General features: G+C 38.4%; 1 pseudogene; it reads right to left on the bottom strand.

The window, feature by feature from the left end:
- Positions 1 to 71: 71 nt before the first annotated feature.
- On the bottom strand, positions 72 to 26,388 carry LOC111388610 (annotated as a pseudogene).
- Between the last annotated feature and the right edge of the window lie 603 nt (positions 26,389 to 26,991).

Genomic DNA, 26,991 nt, shown 5'->3' with positions numbered 1-26,991 from the left:
TATTCAGAATTTTTTTTTTTTTTTTTGGGCAGCACGCGCTTTTAAAGTCCTTAGCCATGTTTGGTTGATAGTAGAATGGAGAAAAATGTTCAAAATATTGTCCAATATATTGTCCGCTCAATTAGTGTGCATCAAACATGCGTTAAAATATTTGGCAGAAAACAAACGAAATCATCAATCACCAGAAGGAAGCTGCTCATCATCCCCTTCCTGCCAATATGTTTCAAGTATCCCCCCAGTCTTTTCACATATTTCATTGTCGTCATGAGCCTGGAGGTTCTTAATCTTCTGTAAACCTCCAACATCATCAATCATCTGAGCAAAGACATTCACGTCGTCAGTGTTACCTTGGTTCTTCTCAGCTTCTCCAACCTTTAAAATGTTCTCAAGGCCTATCAAGCAGTATTTGATTATATCCACTTCGTTGGGACCATATAAAAGATCACACAATGGGTTTATACAACCCTCATGCACCAAGAACCTGCCACAAAGATGAGGCATTAATACTCAACCTAAATGTACATTAAGCAATGAGAATATGACAAAGCTGTGAAGAATTTACTTGATTTGCTCATTAGTTCCCTCAGTCATGACACAGAGCGAAAGCAGCCGCTTCCTGAATGTCAAATTCAGCATTTTGAAGCAGTTGGACAAGAGGCGAAATAATACCAGCCTCAATAATAGCCTGTGTATTTAGATGACATGTCCTCAACATCCACCATTTTAAGATATATAAACGGAAGACTTCAACGTACAAACAGAAACAGAAGTGCAAACGTCAAAATCATCAAAACAGAAGTACTACTATGAGACAAATTGTGAAAGAAGGCACGAGAAAAATTCTTCAGTCTTGATGTTCAAAATAGTAGGCTCACAATTTGGGCCGGTTTCAACTCAACCCGCAGCCAAAACCAAATTAGTCAGTTTGGGTGAATTTCAACCCAAACCAACTCGCTCTATAGCTCTAAAACCAAGTTTGAACTTTTAATCTAAATTGAATTTAAAAAATAAAAAATAAAAAAAAATGTTCAAGTTTTGAGCCCACTTAAATTACAAGGACTAAAATAACTAAATAACTTTATATTACAAGAACTATTAACTAACAATAAGATCAGGTAAATAAAGACGGATAAACGGAAAATTAAAAATTTTTGTTTTTTTTTATGTGTTAAGTAGCATGACTATCCAAGTAAGGAAAAATGCTAAGTTATAACACATACGTTTGTGAAAGGAAATTTTCAGTGCTATTAATTACCGAAAACACCATAGATTAGAGAGAATCGAAATATAGTTTTAAGATTTATGGCTTATCTTTTGATTTTTATTTTTCTTAAAAAAAAAATAATAATAATAATAATAATAATAAACATGTGAATTGGGCTAGTTTGGTTAACTAGCGATTTCAAGGTCCAAACCACTATTGTTTTGTTTAAAAGAAAATCAAACCAAACCAATTATCTGTGTCAAACCAACCCGAGTCAGTTCGGTTTGATTGGTTTGGTCGGTTTTTACTAAAAACTAAAAAGGTCTTTACTCTGACATCAATCCTCCACCTTCTCCAACTGAATTAAAAAAAAAAAAAAATACTTATTTATCTCAAACCATTAATTACCTGAATATTATTTTTAGTCCATTCTACGGTTTTTGCAATGATCCAAATAGTGGCGCTCTTGATTTCGTTCTTGTAATCTTGTGTCAACAAGTTAAGTAGGAAAGAAAGAGCCCGATTATCAACAATAACCTGGAAATCATAAAATAGAAGTAAGTTTATAAAAAAGATAATACGGCTTGACATCCTCAATTACAGAGTCAGCATTGAAATTTTTGTTAGAGCTCTTCTTAAAAAGTGGTCAAAGAGTAAGGGTTGATTTCTCATATGATATTGAGTAAAAAGGGGGTCACCAAAGAATTGGATAGTCTCTTTATATTTCCACTAAAAGTATTTTCATAGTCAAGGTCTCAAGGGGGTTCCCTATAGTATATCACAATAGCATACAAAGATATACATTCATACAATTTGAGAACCACAAATATGGTTATGTTAAATGAATTCAACATAGCTACGCACTAGACGATAATCGCAAAAGAATAAGAGCAATGCCAAATTGAACAGCAATATAATTGAATTCAGAAACCAATATATTTTAATGATCATTAGTCCTCAAAAATTCGTTATGAAAAACAAAATCATCATGAAAAACTCTAATACATGAGAATAAGCAGTCAAACTCGCAAAATAAGTTTTTCCTTTTTACTTGGAAGAAAAGGAAAATTTTAAAGGGAAACGTGTTTTGGAAAAAAATTTGCTTAAAAGCAAGTCGATCTATTACTAGGCTCACCTGCAATTCTGTAAGAGGGGCGTAAGATGACAAAGGTAAATAAAATACACAATGAAGAGTGAGTACGTAGATCATCGAAACTGCTAAAAGACAAAATGGCCTGCCTACCTTACACATCTTTTATATGAAACAAGCAAACAAGAGTTGGTTTGTGAATATTACATAACAAGAATCAGCTGATACCTGAATCTGGATATCATCTACAGAGCAAATAGTATTACCAATAGTGTATAGGGCAGGAATCCAAACAAACGGTGAAGGATATCTGTGAAACACTAAACCAAATAAGCAAAACTATGAAGTTCAATAAATAAATCCAAAGTTACAAATAAAAAACAAGGAATCCAAACAAACGGTGAAGGATATCAAGTAGGAACATTTTTCACTAACAGTAAAAGCTCAACCAAACGAGGGAAAACACCAGCATCGATTACAACTTGGATCGTATCCTCTGTCTCAAAAGTTAAATTGGACAGTGCACAGCATGCATAACTAATTACTTCTGTATCGTCTGTATGAATCAGACATACAAGAGGAAGGAGGGCAGATTTCACCTACTCAATATCCAGAAAGAATTGGTTAAATTTATAAGGGTCCAACAGTATTGATATGCATCAAAATCAAACAGAAAAGCAATTAGAAGACATACCTGCTCGAACCGAGGCAGTGGATTTCCTCGACAAAGGTTTGACAATGTCCGCGTTGCCTTTCTCATGATGGATAGTTTTGTTTTATCATTAAATTTTGTCAATAAAGGCATTAACACTCCATAACTAAGGACAAGATCACGAGATTCTGTTGAGTCATCAGCAAATGTTCCTAACACCTCAAGTGCCTACATTAAATAGTTGGATATACAGTCAACAGCCGACATAAAATAAAATTCACAGATTGCATTAGTCTTTATCTATTTGTAAAATATTTGATGAACATATCCTAACACAAGGAGCACGCCGTTGTTATTTCATTTACTATTTAAAGGTATGGCCCCTACTCAGCTGAAGAAAACGTATAAGTAGCCATGGAACAATGTCATTTTTGCCACTAGTTTAAAGGCATAGATTTTATCCCGGATCTACAGCTCGGCACATGGGTGTTGGCCATAACTTTTTCATCTTTACGGGGCGTTAGGTTTTAATCAATTAGTATAAATTTGCATTCTTCTGGTTTTCTGCACTCAGATTTTATGTTCTATATTTACTTTTAATTTTTTTTAACCTGAGGTTATGACACCATTTTAATTTGTATTGCATCACCTTGACATTGTCCAATCTCATGATGTAGATGAGAAATTTTGTAAGTAATGTTCCCCTTTTCTCTGAAAACCTCAATAAAAGGCTGTTTAAATAAACTGATGAACAGGGTGATGATTCCGGTGCTCTTAACAATAGATTGTAAACCAATTTTTGTACATGTAGTTATCAGTGTGTTAATTTATATATGTTAGGGATAAATCCCATATCGAATAAAGATGAAAATATACATTTACTTATAATGGAAATTGAATTATTTCTCTTAATAAGGTTGACATTTTAAGAAGAAACCACAATTCTTAACATAATATCAAAGCTCATTAAATTTCAATGAGCAATTGGATCCAATTAAGACTAAAAAATGAGAATGCGAATTCAAGATTAGTTTGCTCAAACGAGCCACCCTCTTGTAAATGCATATTAACAAAAGAGAATATTTATTTTTGTTGCCAAGGAATTTGTATTTCTTAAGTTGAGATTGTACAAGATATTACTCCTAATTTATACATAAAACTAGGCCAGAAAAGTTGCATCTGTCCAGCACATTGAGAATTGAAACAATAGGGAGCGGCTATCAATTTCTTTATAATCCCCATCATAGACTTCAAATATGGAGAACTAAAACAATAGGGAGCAGCTATCTATTTCTTTATAATCTCCATCATAGACTTCAAATATGGCAAGTTGCTGCTCTATTTTCCTTATCCATCAGGGCTTGCTTTTCCATATATAACTAAGTCAAACTGATCTATGGGGAACTACAACATGTAACTCTTCCCTAGAATCTATATCCCTGATTTTCTTCTGTGTTTTCTCAATACTCCCCCTCAAGACAGAGAAGCTACAAAGTGGATTCCCATCTTATTCAACAAATAATGAAACTGTTTAGATCCGATTGCCTTAGTTAAATACTAGCAAATTGTAAATTTGTAGAAATGTGAAATGGTTTCAATAAACCTTCTTGAATCCCTTCCTGGACAATGTCACAATCGATCTCAACGTGTTTCGTTCTTTCTTGATAAACAGGATTGGATGCAATGTAAATAGCGACTTGATTATCGCAAAATAACTGAACACGATGGTTGAGAGTTATATCGAGGTCTTGTAAAAGGCTTCGGAACCAAACCAATTCACATGTGGTAGAGGCCATTGAGAGATATTTAGCTTCCATTGATGATCGACATACCGTTCTTTGTTTCTTTGATGTCCATGAGACCAAGGCATCTCCCAGAAAAATGCAAAAACCAATTATTGATCTCTTTGTGTGCATACTCCCCAGTCGGCATCACAGAATGCTGCCAACTGCAGGGACTTGCTTGTTGGATAAAATAAACCCAGTGATGAAGATCCTACATCTCACAACTAAGGGCTGCATTCTAGTGGGCCGCTTTCCAGTGGGCCACTTTTTGTTTGACTTAAACTGACTCAATACTTGCATAGAATAAGAGATGTCTGGACATGTGATCGTTAAGTGTAACAATCGGCCAATTAATCTTCTGTACTCTTGGATCAGCAAGTTCAAGTCCTTCCTTATTAAACATTAAATTTTGTTCCATTGGAATTTCAACAGATTTGGCTCCAATTAACCCACAATCTAGCAAGATTTCCAACGCGTATTTTCTTTGGCATATGGAAATCCCTTTTGAACAGCGGGCTATCTCTAGCCCCAGAAAAAATTTCAACTTCCCAAGGTCCTTCAATTTGAAGTGTTTTCCTAGATGCTCTTTCAAGTGTTGAATTTTGGTCTCATTATCTCCCCGTATCACCATATCATCAACAGAAAAAAGCATGACAGTGAAAGAGGCATTTGTCTTTTTGAAGAACACTGAGTAGTTGGCTTTGGATTGTGTAAACCCAATTTTGGTGACGACCAAAGTTAACTTTGTGATTCCATTACCTTGAAGCTTGTTTCCAGCCATAGAGTGACTTTTTCAGCTTACATACACCATTCTCCCCCTCTCTACCATATCCCGGTGGTAATGACATGTAAACCTCCTCTTCCAAATCACCATAGAGAGGCATTATTGACATCAAGATGGTAGAGGGACCAACCTCTTGAGGCTACAATGGCCAATAGGCAGCGAACTGTGGGCATTTTTGCAGCCGGGGAAAAATGTCTCTAAGTAATCTTCCCTCTCTTTTTGTGTATATCCCTTGGCTATAAGGCGTGCTTTATGTCTCTCAATGGTACCATCCGCTTAATATTTTGTTTTAAACACCCACTTGCATCCCATGGTCTTTTTACCTCTCGGTAATTTGGTCAGTTCCCAAGTATTGTTTTCTTCAAGAGTTGTGAGTTCATTTTGCATAGCTGTTTTCCAATGAGGGTACTGGCTAGCAGTGGAAAAAGAGGTGGGTTCGGGCTCTATAGTGATGGCTAAGCTGAAGGTACGGTGAGCAAGAGACATGTTATCATAATTAGAACACAGGAAATGGAGTGAGATTTACCTTCATCCATTTGCTGTGCAGTAGGAGTACCGTGTGGTTTTGCTAGAGAAGTTACAAGTCCGCAAAGGAAATCTTAGAAATAGCCAGGTTACCTTTATCTAGTGGATCTTCTTAGCTCGCGGACATCGTGTGTTGGTGATGGAGAATTTATCTCAGGGCAAGTTGGGTCACTTTGGTGGTAGTGCTCTACATGTGGGTTGATTGCATGGGTAGTTTCCTTGCTGGTATGAGCAGGTGCTATTGGTGATGGTATTTGTGCAACTCAGAGTGTCTCAACGATATAGATAAAGTACCAAGAAGTTTACTATTGCTATTTGATAAACTTATACCTTGATTTTTTCAGTTGTTGCTGGATCGGGTGGAATTTTGGCATTGCGAAAGAGTTATAAGCTGTTGTATCTAATCTGGTGAGATGTTTAGACTTGACAATCCTAATCCCTATCCGAGGATGCATTCTTGGCCACCCTTTGCTGGTTCTGCTTCCAGATTTTCTTTTATGAAATTTATAGTTTGGAGGGTATCCGTAGATTTCCCAACAAGTTTCCATGGTATCGTTCATTCTTCCACATTTTTAGTTTCCTTCTGTCCGATTGGGATTTTCCTTCTAATTCCGAGTCTTCCCACTATTAAACGCCATTGCTGCAGATTCTGAAATATTTTGGACAGGGTTAGTGAGCTCATGATTAGCCTCCCTGTTGTGCATGTGGCTCATATAGAGTGGAACACAAGCCCTAAATCAAATGGGCTGATGCCAGTGCGGAGCAGAGTGGAGTGAGAGGAGCGGAACGACGGCATCGACTTTGCGCGGGTTTAATTCACTGTCCAGTTGTTAGGGACGCTGAATGGGTTGGGGGTGCAGGGGCAACGCCCCCGCGGTACGGTACAAGGGTATTTTCTGTACGGGCCTTAAAGTTTTATATGGGTCCAGACTAGGGTTAGTATAAATAATATGTTATAACCCTATTTTTCACAACTAAATAAAGAAATCTCCGCTTCGCTCTCATGGACGTAGGCACATCACCGAACCACGTAAAATTCTTGTGTTGATTTCCGTTTTCATTTCTTTAATATTGTGCATAAAATCCAACAACTGGTATCAGAGCTAGATTCAGATGGCGAGTTCTTCGATTGCAAAATTTGATGTGATGAAGTTTGACGGATCTGGGAATTTCGGATTATGGCAGTGAAGGGTGAAGGATTTGTTGGCGCAGCAAAGAATGATGAAGGCACTATCTGGGAAGAAACCAGAGGGTACGTCAGATGTCGGTTGGGAAGAGCTCGAGGTGCGAGCAGTTGGTACAATTCGGCTTTGTTTGGCAGACAAAATCATGTATCACGTCATGAACGCTGAGTTTTCGGCGGAGGTTTGGGAGAAATTGGAGAGTCGTTATATGTCAAAGTCTCTCACGAACAAGCTACATCTAAAGCAGCGGCTGTATGGGCTGAAGATGTTGGAGGGTACGGATCTGATTCAACACACCAATGTGTTCAATCAGATCATCAGCGATCTATTGCGACTTGAAATCAAGTTTGATGATAAAGACAAGGCAATGATTTTGTTGTGCTCACTACCTCCTTCGTACGACCATCTGGTGACCACGTTGACGTGGGGTAAAGAGACTCGAATTGGAGGAAGTCACATCAGCCCTGGTAGCCTACAACCAGCGGAAACTGCGTACTGGTGAAACTTCACAGGGTGAAGGGTTGATCGTAAAGGGCTACCAGGATCGTGGGAGAAGGAAGGACGGGTGTTTTTTTTAAAGGGAACACGATCAAAATCTAGAAATCAAAATAAGAAAAACGTGAAGTGCTACAAATGCCATCAGATGGACCACTTTAAGAGAGACTGTCCGAATAAGAAGCAGAGTGATGAAAGGAAAGGTGATGGGTCCTCAAACTCAGCTAGTGTTGTAGAAGGAGACTCGGATTCTGGAGATGGAGACATATTATCGGTCTCTGTAGGTAATTCTGTAAAATTAAATAACTGTTGGATACTTGATTCAGCCTGTTCATATCACGTGTCCTCACCGAGATTGGTTTCATTCATATCATTCTGGTAATTCTGGATCTGTTCTGATGGGTAATGATGCATCATGTAAGGTCATTGGAATGGGGTCCATAAAATTTAAAATGTTCGATGGTGTGATAAGGACCTTGGAAAATGTTAGGCATGTACCTGAGTTGAAAAAGAATCTAATTTCTTGAGGCACTTTAGACACAAAGGGTTACTCTTATAAGTCAGAGTGTGGAGCTCTAACAGTGAAGAAAGGGGCTATGATTGTGATGAAAGGTCAGAAATTAGTAGGGAATATCTACAAACTACTCGGGAATACAGTTGTAGATGGAGTTGCTACAGCAGAATCAGAGTCAGATGACACTCTTCTATGGCATATGCAACTGGGGCATATAGGAGAACGTGGCATGGTTGAGCTTCACAAGAGGAATTTGTTGAAGGGGGTAAAATCATGCAAGTTGAATTTCTACAAGTTCTGTGTACTTGGAAAACAGTCCAGAGTACACTTCAAGATGGGAAAGCACAAGACAGAGGGCATTCTTGATTACGTGCACTTAGATGTTTGGGAACCAGTGAGGGAGTTGTCCAAAGGTGGATCTCAGTATTTTATTACTTTCATTGATGACTTCTCTAGAAAAGTTTGGGTATATTTCATAAGCACAAGTCTGAAACCTTTGCCAAGTTCAAATTATGGAAAGCAGAAGTAAAGAACCAAATGGGCAAAAAAATTAAGTATCTGAGGACAGATAATGGAACAGAGTATACAAATTCACAATTTCTGAGATTTTGTGAGGAGCATGGTATTCAGTGGCACTATACAGTTCGCAAGACACCACAACAGAATAGTGTTGCGAAAAGGATGAACAGAACAATTGCAGAACGGGCAAGATGTTTGAGGCTGAACGCAGGGCTCTCGAAGGGTTTTTGGGCAGAAGCAGTGAACATGGCATGTTATGTCATAAACAGATCACCACGAGCAGCACTAGATGGAAAAGTTGCAGAGGAAGTTTGGACAGGTAATGAAGTTGATTATTCTGAATTAAGAGTATTTGGTTGTCCGGCGTATGTGCATGTATCTAGTGATCAGCGATCCAAACTTGATCCGAAATCAAGAAAATGCATTTTTCTGGGTTTTGTTAAAGGTGTAAAGGGATACAAGTTTTGGGATCCAGAGGTAATGAAGATGGTGATAAGTAGGGATGTAGTATTTGATGAAGCATTCAAACTTAAAGCTTCTACAGATAAAGAGAAGCTCAATTCAGATGAGGGCACAGGTAAGAGCCAAGTGGTGCAAGTAGAGCTAGACAATGTTAACACAGGAATTAATGCTCAGGGAGCAGATAGTTCTGGGTCAGAGGTGGAGCAGTATCATAGTGTTTGCCTTAGATAGACCACGTCGCACTACCAAACCACCAGCAAAGTATGGTTTTGAGGATTCGGTTTCTTATGCACTCATGACCAGCAATAGCGATCCTATAACTTTTCAGGATACCATTGGTAGTCAGGAGAAAGGTAAATGGATGAGGCTATGACGGAGGAAATTGAGTCACTGCATAAAAATGATACTTGGGATTTGGTGGAGCTTCCAGAGGGGAAGAATCAGATAGGGTGTAAGTGGGTGTATAGAAAGAAAGAAGTAATGTCAGAAAAGGAAGGAGAAAGATACAAGGCTCGATTAGTAGCAACGGGATACTCACAGAGGAAGGGAGTAGATTATGATAAAATTTTCTCTCCAATCGTCAAACACACTTCCATCAGGATTGTTTTGGCAATGGTGGCTAATTTTGATTCGGAGTTAGAGCAGCTAGATGTGAAGACTGATGTCCTTCATAGTGATTTGGAGGAACAGATTTTCATGGAGCAGCAAGAAGGGTTTTTGGAACCAGGAACAGAGAATCTTGTGTGTAAACTGAAGAAGTCTTTATACGGGCTTAAGCAGTCTCCACGGCAATGGTACAAGAAGTTCGACTCTCATATGATTCAGATTGGCTACAGCCGTTGTGAGTATGATTGTTGCGTATACTACAAAGTTCTTGAGGATAACTCATATATTTTCTTGATGTTGTATTGGAACATGTTAATTGCTGCCAAGAATATGGATGAGGTAGACAAATTGAAATCTTTGTTGAGCAGTAAGTTTGATATGAAAGACTTGGGACCGGCTAAGAAAATTCTTGGCATGGAGATCAACAGAGATAGGAAAGCCAGAAAATTATGGGTGTCTCAGATAAATTATTTGAGGAAAGTGTTAAGAGAGGTTTAGCATGTCAAATGCAAAATTAGTTGCCACACCACTTGCAAATCACTTCAGATTGTCTAATAATCAGTGCCCAAAGAGTGAAGAAGATGTTGCAGAGATGTCAAAGGTACCTTATGCCAGTGCAGTTGGATGTTTGATATATGCAATGGTGTGTACCAGACCAGATTTAGCACATGCAGTCAATGTGGTTAGTAAGTATACGGCTAATCCTGGTAGAGAGCATTGAAGAGCTGTAAAGTGGATTTTCAAGTACTTGAAAGGTACAATGGAGTGCGGGATCATGTTTGAGAGAGAACATGGTGATATTTCAGTTCAAGGATATGTAGATGAAGATTATGCAGGGGACTTGGATGACAGAAGGTCCCATACAAGTTATGTTTTCACACTCACAGGTGGGCCCATATGTTGGAGGTCAATGGTGCAATCACTTGTGGCATTATCTACAATTTAAGCAGAGTATATGGCGGCAACTGAGGCAGCCAAGGAATTATTGTGGTTGAAAGGGCTTGTCAGGGAACTTGGAATCAAGCAAGATAAAATGAAGCTGTACTGTGATAGTCAGGTGCCATCTTCCTAACATTGATGTGAGATTTCATAAGATAAGAGAGTTGGTTACTTCAGGAGAGACGTTGTTAGAGAAGGTGCATACCTCAGAAAATGCAGCAGACATGATGACAAAGCCAATCACAATGGATAAGTTCCAGCATTGCTTGAACTTGATTAATATCTCTAGCTGTTAGAGAAGATGTGTCCCAACCCATTGGTCCTAGATGGTGTGATTTTTTCCAAATTATGTTTTTTCTCCTAAGGGGTGAATATTCGCCAAGGTGGAGATTGTTGTGTATGTAGCTCATATAGAGTGGAACACAAGCCCTGGATCAAATGGGCCAATGCCGGCGCGGAGCGAAGTGGAGTTAGAGGAGCGGAGCGACGACATCGGCCTTGCGCGGGTTTAATTCACTGTCTGGTTGTTATGAATGCTAAATGGGTTGGGGGTGCAGGGGCAACGCCCCTGCGGTACAGGGGTATTTTCTGTACGGGCCTTAAAGTTTTTTATAGGCTCAAACTAGGGTTAGTATAAATAATATGTTGTAACCCTATTTTTCACAACTGAATAAAGAAATCTCCGCTTCGCTCTCATGGACGTAGGCACATCGCCGAACCACGTAAAATTCTTGTGTTGATTTCCGTTTTCATCTCTTTAATATTGCGCATAAAATCCAACACTCCCCTTGTAAAATAAGGTTGAACACATTATCTAACGAGGGCAATGGTTCCTTCATTAGAATCTGGTTCCTTAGGCTAGCGTAAATGTCATCCAATCCCATAAGAAATTGCATGATTTGTCTTCTCTCTAGCCTTTCGTTCAGTACAAAAATAGCATTACAATATATTGCTAAACATTTGAAAGGCTCCTCATACCTCAGTATCTCTTCCCAGATTTGTTTCGACTTGGAAAAAAGACATTTACTGGGTCTTTGCCTTGCTTAGTTGCTAACAGCTGTTGTTCGAGCATGAAGATCCGATTATTGCTTGATCTTGCAAATCTCTTCTTGAGCTCACCCCACACTTCTGATGTAGAGTCGGAGAACATAATATATCCGCCAATCTCATATGAGAGACTGTCGGTGATCCAAGATAGGATCATGTGGTCACACCTCTACCATTGTGAGTATTTGGCATCAGTATCAATAGGCTTTGTGATGGTGCTATCGATGAAGCCTAATTTGTTTTTGGCTGAGAGGGCTACATACATATCTCTACTCCAAGCATAATAGTTATAAGGGGTTAATGGTTGTGAGACAAACAAGTCCAGGGCTCTCCCCATGATGTAAAAAATAGGGATTAGAAGATTCTTCTCGAAACTAGTGAGAAAGTTCATCGGTAGGTTGGTGAGGTTCAGCCATAATAAAGGTTGGGGGAAAAGAAGATTCAGATGTGAAGAAGGGATGTTAGGATTTGGTTTGGTTGCCAAGGAATTCGGATTTCTTAAGTTGAGATTGTACAAGATATTACTATAATTTATGCACAAAAACTAAGCCAGAAAAGCTGCATCTGTGCAAGTATATTGAGAATTGAAACAATAGGGAGCAGCTATCTATTTCTTTATAATCCCCATCATAGACTTCAAATATGGCAAGCATCTGCTCTATTTTCCTTATCCATCAGGGCTTGCTTTTCCATATATAACTAAGTCAAACAGATCTATGGGGAACTACAACATGTAACTTTTCCCCAAAATCTGTATCCCTGATTTTCCTCTGTGTTTTCTCAATACATTTTAAGGGATAAATTCTACATTGAATAAAGATGAAAATATAAACCAACATCCAATGGGACCTAAGCTACTCCTCTTAATAAAGCTAACCTTTTAGAATAGACATTACTATAATAACCAATGTTCTAAAGAGTTGGCCTAGGTGTCGCCTAGGCGAAAGCGAAATGCTACGCCTTGACAGTAAGCGTGAAATTAAACTAGTTGACCACTTAATTTGCGCTTAGGTACTACATTTTTTTCCATTTTTTAAAAGTCTTTTAGTTGACTTTAGTTCTTTTTCTCCTTTTTTAAATGCCTGTCAACTGCCTAATGCGCACCTAGACTATTATATTTTTTTATTTTTTTTCCCCTTTAGGTCTTTTATTTCACTATTTTTTTCCCATTTTTAAAACCATTTTATTTGATATTTGACTTTAGTTTCAAGTTTTCAAATAACTTCGAATGAGTTACCCAAATGGTCACTAAATTTTGCAAAAAGTTTCTAAGGAGTCACTAAACTTTAAAAACCAATTAAATAGTCACTGAACTTTGCAAAAGGTTTCTACGGGGTCACTAAACTTTAAAAATCACATATATGGCCACTGAACTTTGCAAAAGATTTTCTCAAATTCACTGAACTTTGAAATGTTTCCCAGGGGCCACTGAATTGGAAACATTTTTCAAAGTCACTCCAGTGACCCGTGGGAAATATTTTTCAAAGTTCAATGACCCTGTAGAAACATTTTGCAAAGTTCAGTGACCCTTTGAAAACATTTTGTAAAGTTCAATGACCATTTGAACAATTTACTCAATAACTTTATTTATACAGAAGTCAAGAATGACTTTATCTTATAAGAGTCAGATAAGATTTAAGCAAAAGTGCTATCCATATTTTGTAATTATGATTTTTAGACATCATTTTGTTGAAAATTTCAAAAATATTTATGAGGGTTTTATAAATCTATTAAGTAAAATCTGTCTAGTTGCAAGTTGAAATTATGAAAAACAGTATTAATTTTAGATATTTGGTGTCAAATATTTTAATCATTAAATCATTTTTAGAATGATTGAAAATTGAGCATAATATTAAAAAATAAGAAAACAATTTTTTTACGTCGAATCTTTTAAAGCTAAAGCTTGGCTTCCATGTTTGACCATGCTTCACGTTAATAGTTTCTTCCTTGTTTTACGAAGTGAAAAATGTGATACCTCTTCTACATTAACAAAATATATACCCCATAATTGCTTGTGATGAAAATGGAAGGAAAAAAAAAACATTTTTCCATAATGTCTGTGTGTACAAGCAAACATAACAACAATAAACTTTTCACAATAATCGACAGCAAATGTGCACGCACGTACCAAGACTAGTCATTCCTAAATGTATGCACCAACAAATCCTTCTATGTACTATGAAATCTTTATCTTATAGTACGTTAGACATTTACATAGAAGAGTATAATTGATTCGCGAGTTTTGGATGCGAAAATCAACCTATCAGAAATTTGGGATCAAATTTGCTCAATTTTGAAACTTAAGGAAGACTACCTTCAAAAGATTGTTGAGGTTCGGGGACCAACTGATAGACCCACAGTTCAAATTACCTACCAAAGGCGCAACAGAGGGGCAGGGGCAGAAAAGGAAATGCAAGGAGAAAGAAGGCCACATGCACAGTTACGTAATCTGTCAAGAAAATGATCTAGAAGCGGAGCAACCTATAAATAAGGATTGTCAAGTCCAATAAATCAGGCAGAAATTTGGTATTCATCTGGAGAGTAGTGGACCTCTCGAAAGTTTACATTTATCCCAGTAATTTCTTCTTTTAATCCATTCATTGTATTACCGGATCTGCTCTTTCTATTGCAAATCCTTACTAGCGTAATTTCCAGTACATTAATGAAGTGTTACGCTGAGTTTCAATTCTCATTCATCTTAAAGGGTGTTAAATAGGATGCTAATATTCCAGAATTCTATCAACTGGTATCAAAGCATATCGATCCTTATGGTGAATTTAATAGATAGAGTGGGGAGTTTAGAGAGAACCCAGCAGAAATTACAGGAGCAATTGGAGGGAATGCAACAGGGAATTGATCGGATGCAAGTGGAATTACAGAGAGTGCAAAGCATGGAAAAAAAAAACATCGCAATCATCTCCGAGCAATTCACCTTCATGAGGACGAAGTGGGAGGAGGCGGAAAGAGAGAGGAAGGGAAAGAGACAAGATGGAGGGAGAGATTCAGAATATACTATGCACTCTGAGATTTCACCTGGCTTGGAGACGAACAATAGGGAATTGGGAGGTGCTGCCAGCAGGAACTGGAGACCGGAAACTAAAGGGAGGAAGCTGGAGATGCCGGTGTTCACGGGAAAAACACAGACGAATGGATTTATCGGGCAGAACGCTATTTCGTTGTAAACCGTTGGAGGAGGAGAAATTAGAAACGGCAGGTCTGTGTTTCGAAGAAGGGGTGCTGGCTTGGTATCAATGGGAGCAGAAGAGAAGGGGGTACGAAGGTGGGATGAGCTCAAGGTCCTGATGCGAGCTCGATTTAGGCCTTCCATGGAGGGAACCTTGGAGGAGCGATTCCTCACCCTCCATCAAGCAAGGTCGGTGGCAACTTACCGGGAGGGCATTTGAAACCTTGGCCACCCCGATTGGAAATATATCAGAAGCTATATTGGAAGGTCACTTCGTCAGTGGGCTAAGCCCAGAAATTAGGGCCGAAATCAGAGTGATGCAGCCCAAGGGGTTGGACCAGATCATGGAATTGTCCTAAAGAATTGAAGGAAAAAAAATCAGGTGCTCCAAGCCCATGGACCCGTTAAGAGCATATCAAATCCCAGCTCCAATTGGATCATATCGTCACCACAAAATAATCAGATTTTTCCCCAGAGCTCTAGTCCCAAGCCGGCGACAACCCGTTTTTCCATGCCGACCGACACAGCCAATTCGTCCTTCAAAAGGCTCAGCGAGTCTGCGTTACGAGCTAAGAAGGAAAAGGGGTTATGCTTCCACTGTGATGAGAAGTATTCCATTGGACACAAATGCAAGAATCGTGAACTGCAAGTTCTGCTGGTTTGTGATGAAGAGCGGCCGAAAAACTTGGTGGTGGAGAAGTCAGTGACCGGGGAGTTGGTAGAGCTGTCGATGAACTCTGTGGTAGGGCTTACACCGCCTCACACCATGAAAATTAAGGGAAAATTTTTGAAGGAGGAAGTAATGGTGTTAATCGACTGTGTAACTACTCATAATTTTATATCAGCGGACCTGGTGAGGAAATTGGGTTTGCCAAGAACAGAAACACTGGGCTATAGGGTTATCATGGGTACTGGACTAGCAGTACAAGGAGCAGGGGTGTGCAAGGGAGTACAATTATCACTTCAGAATATGCAGGTGGCAGAAGACTTTCTACTTTTGGATCTAGGGAGCTCCGACGTAATTTTGGGAATGAAATGGCTGTCCACTCTAGGTCTAACGAAAATCGATTGGAGGACACGATGAAATTTCAGATTGGGGGCACTACCGTGATCTTGAAAGGGGACCCGGGCCTCTGTAAAACTCTGGTCACCTTGAAGGCTATGATGAAAGCATTCAAGAGGGAAGGAGAAGTACTTCTTGAACTGGGCTGTTTGGAGGTCGAGGGTGGAGAAGAACTACAGAAGATGCCCATAGAAGTTGAGCAGGTGTTGAGCGAATTTAATTTAGTCTTTGAGGAGCCGAGAGGTTTACCACCACCGCGTGATCGAGATCACGCCATTACTCTCCAACCGGGGACAGCTTCTGTCAATGTGAGGCCCTATCGCTACCCCCATATCCAGAAAAATGAAATAGAGAAGTTGCCCCGAGAGATGCTAGCAGCTGGAATTATCAGGCATAGCACCAATCCCTTTTTGAGCCTCGTCTTATTGGTGAAGAAAAAAGATGGCGGTTGGCAATTTTGTGTAGATTATCGAGCAACAAACAAAGTGACAGTGCCGAATAAGTTTTCGATCCCCAGAATTGATGAATTACTAGATGAGTTACATGGAGCAACGATCTTCTCGAAATTGAATTTGAAGGCAGGGTACCATCAAATATGGGTCAGACCTGAGGATATCCCTAAGATAGCTTTCAGAACACATGAAGGGCATTACGAATTCCTTATGATGCTGACATTTCAGTCACTCATGAATGAGTTGTTCAGAGAAGAGTTAAGGCGATTCGTTCTGGTGTTTTTTGATGACATCTTAATATTCAGCCACAACGTAGGGGAGCATGTGAGACATTTGAGAAGGGTATTGCAAGTGCTACTCCAACATCAGTTATATGCTAACAAGAAAAAATGTAGTTTCTGCCAGCCGGAGGTAGAGTATTTAGGGCACATCATTTCTTGCCACGGGGTGGCGGCAAACAAATTAAAGGTCCAAGCTATGGTGGATTGGCCAAGCCCCAGTTCATTGAAGGAATTGCGGGGTTTCTTGGGACTTATGGGATACTACCGTCGTTTTGTGAAGGACTGTGGCAAATTAGCATGGCCCCTAACGGAACGACTTCGGAAGGACAACTTTTACTGGGATGGGGAAGCCGAGCAAGCCTTCAACAAACTAAAAGTAGCAATGTCTACTATTCCCGTTCTGGCTCTTCCTGATTTTAATAAACTCTTCGTTATCGAAATCGATGCTTCAAGGTTTGGGTTAAGGGTGGTCTTGATGCAGGACCAGCACCCGACTGCATATTATAGCCATGCGCTGAACACGAAAGGAAAGGTCAAATTAGCTTATGAAAGAGAGTTAATGGCTATCATCTTCGTTGTTCAAAAGTGGGGCACTGCTTACTAGGCCAAAAATTCAATGTGCTCACCGATCAAAAAAGTCTGAAATTTTTGTTGGAACAATGAGAGGTAAATCTTGAATACCAGAATGGTTACTTAAATTGATGGGGTACCAATTTGAGATTCATTATCGGACAGGGAATGAAAATAAAGCTGCAGATGCCCTTTCCAGGTTAGTTCTTCAGCAAAATTAATGGTTTTATCAGTTCCTACAATGGTGCAGCTAAACACTCTAGCTGAGGAGGTAAGATCAGATCCATAGTTACAGAACATCATTCAGGACATCACTCAGAACCCCTCAAGCAGACCAGCTTATGCTCTGGTGAATGGTTAGCTACTGTTTAAAGGGAAATTGTTGCTTCCAAGGGGTTCAAAATTGGTTCCACTGGTATTGCAAGAGGAACATGATAGCAAGATAGGCGGACACTCCGGGTTTTTGAAAACTCATAAGCATATTGCACCAAATGTCTATTGGGAAGGGATGAAGTCCGATATCCACTGGCATGTCAGTCATTGCATCATTTGCCAACAGCACAAGTATAGTGCCCTTTCACCAGGGGGCCTTTTGCAACCACTGCCTGTTCCGAATCGCGTTTGGGAAGACATTGCCATGGACTTCATTGAAGGTTTATTGAAGTCAGGAAACATGGATACAATCTTGGTGGTGGTGGACCGCTTGAGCAAGTATGGACACTTTATTGGACTCAAACACCCTTTTACGGCAGCAAGTGTGGCAGTTGTTTTTGTTAAAGAAGTGATACGACTTCACGAGATACCTCAATCTGTAGTCTCGGACAGGGACAAGATCTTTATGAGTCGTTTTTGGGAGGAGCTATTCAGATTGCAAGGTATTAAACTCAACCGGAGTACCACTTACCACCCCTAGTCCGATGGACAATCAGAGGTATTGAATCGCACCTTAGAAACATATCTCCGTTATTTTGCTTCAATCCGACCGAAGTCTTGGTCCAGCTGGTTACCGTGGGCAGAATTATGGTATAATACCTCTTACCATACAGCATCAAAGACGACTCCTTTTCAGATCATATACGGGCGTGATCCCCCATCATTGTTGAGGTTTGAAAAAGGGTCCACCCCGATGTCGACAATCGAACAACAGCTGCTAGAACGTGATAAGGTCTTGGAGGAATTGAAGACACAGTTACTCAGGGCTCAGGCTAAAATGAAGAGTAGAGCAAATTCTAAAAGAAGTGATGTTCATTTCCAAATTGGTGAATTAGTATATTTGAAGATTAGACCCTATCGCTGGAAAACATTGGCTGCCCAAGGGAATGAGAAACTAGCTCCAAGATTTTACGGTCCATTTGCAGTTGAAAAAAAGATTGGATAAGTTGCAAATAAGTTATCCCTGCCGGTTTTTCACGTATCACAGTTGCGCAGAGCAGGAGTAGAACATACAGTGGATGAAGTGTCTAATCAATTGAGTGAAGAGCTAGAAATGTTACTGAAGCCTGAGGCAGTATTGGGGGTAAGACCAAGGACCGGCCACAACATCAGGGGTCTAGACGTTTTAATACAATGGAAAGGGCTGCCACCTCTAGAAGCCACCTGGGAGTCATTTGATCTGCTAAGACAACAATTTCTATCCTTCCACCTTGAGGACAAGGTGAGTCTCATGGGGGGAGTAATGATAGAGCCACAATTCAGATTACCTACTAAAGGCGCAACAGGGGGGTAGGGGCAGAAAAGAAAATGCAAGGAGAAAGAAGGCCACATGCATAGTTACGTAATCTGTTGAGAAAATGATCTAGAAGCAGAGCAACCTATAAATAAGGATAGTCAAGTCCAGGCAGAAAATTGGTATTCATCTGGAGAGTAGTGGACCACTCGAAAGTTCACATTTATCCCTGTTATTTCTTCTTTTAATCCATTCATTGTATTACCGGATATGTTCTTTATATTGCAGATCCTTACTAGTGTAATTTCCAGTGCATTAATGAAGTGTTACGCTGAGTTTCAGTTCTCATTCATCTTAAAAGGGTGTTAAATAAGCTGCTAATATTCCAAAATTCTATCACCAACATCAAAGCTTTTGAAAGTTAAGACCAAATATTGAAGAATTGGAGCAAAAAGGACCAAAATTGGACTAAAATGTTCAAAGACAGACCAAAGCACAACAATACGAAATTTGATGGGCTAACTCGAACAAGTTGAATAGTGAAAAGACTAAAATTAACAAGATGAAAAGTTGAGGATAAAAATTAACAAAGCTAAAAGTTCGAAAACCTGGTGTTTGCTTTCATGTTGAAAAGTAAAAATAATAATAAAAGCTTACTGGGGAAAACAAAAAATATAATAAAGGGAAAATTGCAGCCGAGGTACCAAACCTTTCGTTTATTAGCAGACTTTGCCCAAACCTTTAGTTTAAGCCACCGTGAGTACCAAACCTTTAAAAAATGTGCAGCTCAAATCCAAAATGACGATTTTCGTTAGTTTGACTACCAAAACTGTCAGTTGACTCCCAAAATAAATAAATTTATTATTTTCCTCAAATAAGGTAGTGGCATTTTGGATAAAACACATTTTCCCTAATAAATCAAAAATTAAAAAAACCAAAAAAAAAGCTACATCCCATCTTCTACCCCAAAATCAAAATCACACCACCCAACTGCCAAAGTCACCGCCGACAACCACCAATATCCACCCAAAACCACCACTACTAGACGGCTCCACCTAACGTCGGCGCCATCCACCATCCAGCATCTACCGACAATGAGCATGAGGATAGCATGAACTATCACCCGCTATCCACCACCTACCTACCCACCGTCGATCACCACCGCCACCAATTCAAATTATGCTTCAATCTCACCTGAATCCATATCCTTCGCGGCCACACCCATTACCATCTACATTACGGCCACAACCTCTAGCCCAACACCTCCTCAAAACAAGGCATCACCACCGCCTCACAAGCTGCAACTCCCTCAAACCTTCAGAGAGAAATTGAACCTTCAACCCCCTCAAGCAATCGAACATTCACGTCATCGTCACCATCAAACTGCTACCTCTGCCATCGCCTTTCCTCGCCACCGCCATTTTCATTCACTAGAACAACCATTCACTAGAACAATATCAAATCTAATTTTAAAATCAATTTCAATTTTCAGATATAAAGTAAAGAAATTCGTCACTCTTTTCATTCTTCCTTTATTGGGTGGCAATGGTGATGGAGATGACTTTCGGTAGCCTGGATAGCTAGGACAGTGGTGGTGGCGTTCGACAACCTGGATGGCGATGGCGAACGATCACCTGAGTTGTGGCGACGGGGACGACGACTTTGGGGCAGGAAAGAAAGGGTAGGTTTGGGTGCTTTAATCTTCTTCTTTTTTAATATTTTATTGTTAAATTATAAATATATAGCCAATTATATCAAACCTCGATTGAGTTAAAATTTTACTCGTCTTACTTGGTCAAAATTATTAGATTTTTAATTTTTGAGGTCAACTGACGATTTTGGTAGTCAAACTAACGGAAATCGTCATTTTGGACTTGAGCTGCACATTTTTAAAAGTTTGGTACTCACGGTGGCACAAACTAAAGATTTGGGCAAAGTTTGCTAATAAACAAAAGATTTGGTACCTTGGCTGCAATTTTCCCTAAAACAAATAAAAGGTTGCATTGTTGTGAAGCCCAAAGGGGGATTAATTAACATCGATTCTCTATGCAATCAATATGGCTAGGCAAAAATTTTACTTTTTTATTTATTTTTAACTTAATTGATACATTCTGAGTTCTGACCCCTTTAATAGGCATAGTTCCCAAGGTAATTTTATCATCACTATATAAGGACCTAATTTAGGTCAAATTAAGGAGAAATAAGGGTTTCAAAAAGCCAAATATTTGTGAGAAATATCAAAGAAAAAATAAGATTTTTTAGATTTAACGTGTAAGAAGGCAATTCTTGTTGCAAGATCGTCAACCTTTTCTCATTTTTCATTCTAATCCAGTGATGCGCTTCAATTCTTTCTTGTATTTTTCTTCTCCTCTCCGCAATTAGGATAAATGATGTAATGTAGTTTTGAACCTTAATTTTAATCTCATGTTTTGATTTTCAATTAATGTTTGTGTATTTTTTTTCTTTTTCCTTATTTTTCTTCATTATTTTGAGTTATTCAATCACTAATTTATTGAATTGTAAACAATAATGAGTCAAGATGTGTGTTATTTGTTCAAAACATTTAGTAAAGATCGAAATTTGGCTAAAAAGTAAAGATACAATTTTACTAATTTTGCAGCATTAGGTTAATTGAATGCTCTTGATTAAGGCTTATCTTGATCCACGTAGAAATATAGTGAATTCACTTAATTGAGTAAGATTAGTTTAAATTCAAGAGGCTTACGAATCAATTAATTTAGAAGAATTCGACTGGGTAAACGTAATTAATTATTGTTGTAATTAGGTTATTGAGATTAAATAGATAACTACTTGTGTTAATTGATATCTTACACTTGTGATAAAATCAAAACACCAAGAAAACACAACACCTACCTGTTCACAAAGATACTCATTGGGAGAACTAAGAAGGCTCACCAAAATGGGAACTGCACCATGATCAATCAGGGCGTTGATGTTATCAGATGAACAATTTGAAATAATTGTTAGGCACAATGCTGTCTCACACTAGAAAAATGAATAATTCAATGTATTTAGTAGATGCAACACACGAAATAAACAAGAAGCAATTAATAGCACAAATTTAAACCTGAAGTTGTGGGAAATCATCTCTATCAAGAAATTCAAAGAGTCGAGGAACAACTCCAGATAATACTTCCTCCATGGATGAAACTGGGTATGTGGAAACAAAATAATTGAAAGCAAATGGAATCAAAGATATAAGAGAAAATATTGTAAACAGTAATAAGATTAATATCAAATTAATTGGCTTCAATAAAGGTAAATTAATTGATTACCATATGAAAGAATTTCGCGAAATTGAGTTGTAGCCTCAAGTTGCAGTGTGTCATCATTTGACAAGAATTTAGCTATAATTTCAGTCTCCGGATCCTCTCTCTGTTGCAAGGCTTACATAACAGTTTATATACAATTAAATTTACCCTAGAGAATTAATTACTAGCAAGAACTATTTCATTATACAATAAATCACACTTTTTGTTTCAAATTTGGTTTCCAAGAGAAGATTCGTGTCTTTCTTTTTTATACTTCTGAAACTAAAGTAAATCCTGCAAAATTATCAGATATAAGCTGCAGTGCAAGTCATGATTGCTGAAGGCGGCCGGATGTTGCTGAACAGGGAGAGCAAAAGCATCACATTTTATCCAATGGCGAGGGAGTATGCTAGGAAAGCTTTTGGATATATCTAAGGAGAATTTGATAAGGACTTTCCGAACTTTGGCATGGTAATAAGTTTACAAAACCCCCTTCAGTGAATAGGAAAGTAACCATGAGAAGGAGACACACTACCCTCGACTTACGATGACAAGGAGTATGATAAGGGCACATGAAGTAGAGTTCTTTAGCTTTTATATTGTATAATCTATCTTCAGATGAGATAATTTTCTCTTTCTTGTAATCTTTAACTGGAGGTCCGGCTGGGCCCCATTCTAAATTTCATGTTTCCTTTCTTTATTAGTAAAACATGCAATCTAAAGAGGTTTTAAAATAAAAAAATAAAATAAAATAAATAAAAATGAACTAAGATAACAAAAATGGTCATGCTTGCTAAAATTTCACGAGTGACAAGTATTTTTTCTTGAGAGATGATCTGATATTAACAGCAGTAAGTATGGCTAAAGGATTTGTTTTTACCAGTAGACAGGAGAAGTGGAACACGTCAAGGACACTAACATGAAAGCTATCATTTCCCCAGTCCTTTTGTTCTTCTTTTATTTTCTCTGACGAAGTCACAGCCGAAGGGCTAGCGTCATCCAAGACAATGATTTCAAGTGTTGGCATATCTCCAAAACTACAAGGGATCTCCTCTATTTTGAAACATTCCATAAGAACTAAGCAATAAAGTCTTGGGAAGTGAGTGTTGTCGGCTCTCCATTGCGCTAGATCCATATCGTGGAGTAGCAGATATTTTAGTTTGCAAAATTCACCTTCGGTTGGCTCCCATACTGGCCCCTCAAAAGCGTTATGTAGCAGTTTGAGCACTTCAAGATTTGGCATTGAACCAACAATTGTCATATGTTTCCAAGGAATTCTGCAACCATCTAAAGTTAACTTTTTGATATTTGGTGGGAAAGTGAAATTCATCGGGATACTAACACGTTTATATTCATTTCTGATTTTCAGATTCTCAAGTTGAGGAAGATTATCTAGAGAAAAGGGTGTCATTTCAAGCAGTTCAGTCAAAATTCCTAACTTCTTTAGATTTGGAACTCTTTCAAAGACCTCCTTGGTACAGCTGGAACTACTCACTTTAGAAAGTGTTAAAAGGTTTCCTAGAACAAAATTCTCCCCATCAATTGGTGATTTAGTAGGGCATGGCAAATAACACATCCCGAAAAGGAGATGCCTTAATTGTGGCATCCTCCATATTTCCTCTGGTAGATGTACTTCTTTACAATCTACAATTAAGGTCTGTAGATACCAAAGAAAAACAGGCAATGTTTTAGGTATGGAAATTTTCCCATCAAAGGAGAAAGCAAGATACCTTGAGTGAACTAATTTTATTTCTCCAATTGGAAAACCATCTACTTTTCCTTTAGCAAGATCCAACACCCTGAGAAGTGGAAAAAAATTTCCATAGCCTGATTCATAAATCTCGCTAGCGAAACCGTAACAGAAAATAGAACGGACTTGTAGCATAAATTCCATGAACAGATTGACATTTGAATTATCACAGTTTGACAATTCCTTGTGAAAAATATCTGGATTAATACATATGCGACGTGAATACTTTATGCCTTCAGCAAAAATCTTGACATCTTTACCTATGACATGAAAAAACTTCTCGTCTTGGGCTTTTTTTAAGCATAGGTCCCTTAATAGATCATGGATGCCACAGGCTCTTATCTTTCCGCTAGAACTCTTATATCTAATCAAAATAAGATTTCTAGAAATTAGATCTCCCAAATATTCCTCTGCCACTTCTTCCAAGGTTTTACCACTGACTGGTTTCAGAAATCCCTCTGCAGCCCATAACTTAATGAGTTTGGAGACAAGGATTTCATCATCTTCTGGAAAAACTCCCATATAGAGAAAGCATGCTTTGAGATGATGAGGCAAGTAATCATAACTTAAAGATAGTATTTCTAAGGAGTTTGCATCTGTTGCAGTTACTATTGACCTAACATTTTCTGCAACGTACTCCCAGTGATCTTTTGTCCTATTGGCTTTGGAAAGGTGGCCGCCCATCACAACAAGGGAAAGTGGAAGTCCTTTGCAATTCCCTGCAATCTCTTTTCCAACTTCCTCCAGCTCAAGAGGGCAACAATCTTCCCCAAACACCTTCTGAAGAAGTAGATTCCAACTATCAGTCTCATTTAGAAAATGCATATGATGGGGAGAGCTCTGGGAGTCAACCGCACTCAACAGCCGTGTTGTCAACATGATCCGGCTTCCAATCCCATCGTCTGGAAATATATTTCTCAAAGCATCATAAGCCTCGGAATTCCAAACATCATCCAGCACAACAAGATACCTCCTTCCTTTTAAACTTTTATATAGATATTCTTTTAATTTTTCAGTACTCTTCTCCTGACGCATTTCAGCACTGAGTTGTTTCATGGAATCCAGAAGGTTCAGCAAGACTTCTCGTTCACGATATTCTTGAGAAATTGATACCCAGGCACGCCTGTCAAAATGAAGTGCAATCTGTTGATGATCATAAACATTTTTAGCTAGTGTGGTCTTGCCAATCCCTCCCATGCCAATAATTGGGATGATTCTAAGATAAGGTTTATCGCTAGTAAGTCGATCCATTATTTGAATCAAATCATTATGAAACCCGAACATAGCATTATTGCTGCTTGGAGCAATTCTTGATGGACTGGTGGGCAGAGAAGTCCTCTGGCTCTGGTGCAAACCTGTTGCCCTCCACAATTCCTTAAGCTTAGCTGCCTTTGTCTTAATGGAATCAATTTCATCTGCTATTATCTCCAAGTTTTTACAAAAAGTTTGGTATCTCATTTGTCTTTCTTGAAACCCCTCCTGACCAAAATTCTTTGATATATATGATTCGATTATATCTTCAAATTCGTATGCAGTATCTCGAATTTCTCTTTCCAAACATTGTACTTCCTCGCTCCTTCTCTGCCAATAATTATCCAGAAAATCAAGTAAGAAACTTAACTTTTCCTGTAGAGATTTAATTTGCTGGTCTTGAAGAGGAGTCTGATGTTGTTCTAGACAAGGATTTGAGATCTGTTCCAGAATCTGATTGAGAGATAATACAGCAGCATAAGCCATCTTTGATTTCTCCAAAGTTGCAATAACTCCAAATTGCACCTTAAGCAATCACACAAGTTTTTTGTTAGGTCGTGCAGAAGGGTTGTACAGAATGAGTTACAGAAGGCTGATGTGGAATTTAAAAAATCAGTTCACACATATTTCATAGTATAATTATAATTAATTCACGGATGCGCAATTTGCAGTCTTAACTATACTTCTGTTTGAAAATCAAAGCAGTGCAGATAACATAAATAACAACTCTTAAACAACCAATCATTCAGTGGTTTTATGGGTAGACCAAGAAGAAATACAACACTCAACACTGTATACAGAGAGGAAGGAGAGAAAATACAGCAAAAGGGTAGTTGAGGAAATAGAAGTAAAAGCTTCTTCCTCTGCGGCTGCGAACAGTCCTCGGCTGGAGGAGGACAGTGTTGTTCGCCGGATAAGGGTTCCGTGGTTGCGATTTGGGGAAATGAAAGTGGAAATTGGGTCAAATAGCCTATTCACTGATACACTCGGCTGGAGGAGGACAGTGTCGTTCGCCGGATACGGGTTCTGTGGTTGCGATTTGGTAAAATGAAAGTGGAAATTGAGTCAAATAGCCTATTCACAAATACACCTTAGCCCCGTTTGTTTTTCATCTAGGGAAGAATGAAAAATATACCCTTGCTTGATTCCCTTTTTTTTTTTTTTTTTGAGAAAATAAATTTTTCAACAGTATTTTAATATAATTTCAATCATACATTTTTTAATAAAATATTATTATACACAAATTCAAATATTTTTCTTATTTTTTAACCACACATTTCACATCAATACACTATTCAAAAATTTATTTTCCCCATCAAAATGGGGTTCAAACAAGAATATAGTCGTTATAAGCTCCACACAAAAGATAAAAATTCCAATGTGATTACTTTATATGATTGATAATGGTCATATTTTTCATTTTAATGAAGAAAGAACGGAAAACAAATCAGGGCTTTGTAATTTTAGCATCTGACCAGAAATTAAGTATTAAATAAATATTTTAACTAAAATTTTATAAACTACCTAAAACACCCTCATTGAACATCAAAGACAACCAATATTTTCCCTTTCCAGTTTGACAAACTCATCTTTTCTTTTTCGCCATAAGGTTAACGAACTACCCAAATTCCAACATTCAAAATCGATTCAGTTCGTCGTCTCTTCTTCTTCCACTATAGGATCTGTCTGTCACTATT

This window comes from Olea europaea, unplaced genomic scaffold, assembly GCF_002742605.1.
Source record: "Olea europaea var. sylvestris unplaced genomic scaffold, O_europaea_v1 scaffold510, whole genome shotgun sequence".
Classification (NCBI taxonomy): Eukaryota; Viridiplantae; Streptophyta; class Magnoliopsida; order Lamiales; family Oleaceae; genus Olea; species Olea europaea.
This window is presented reverse-complemented; position numbering and strand designations above follow the sequence as displayed.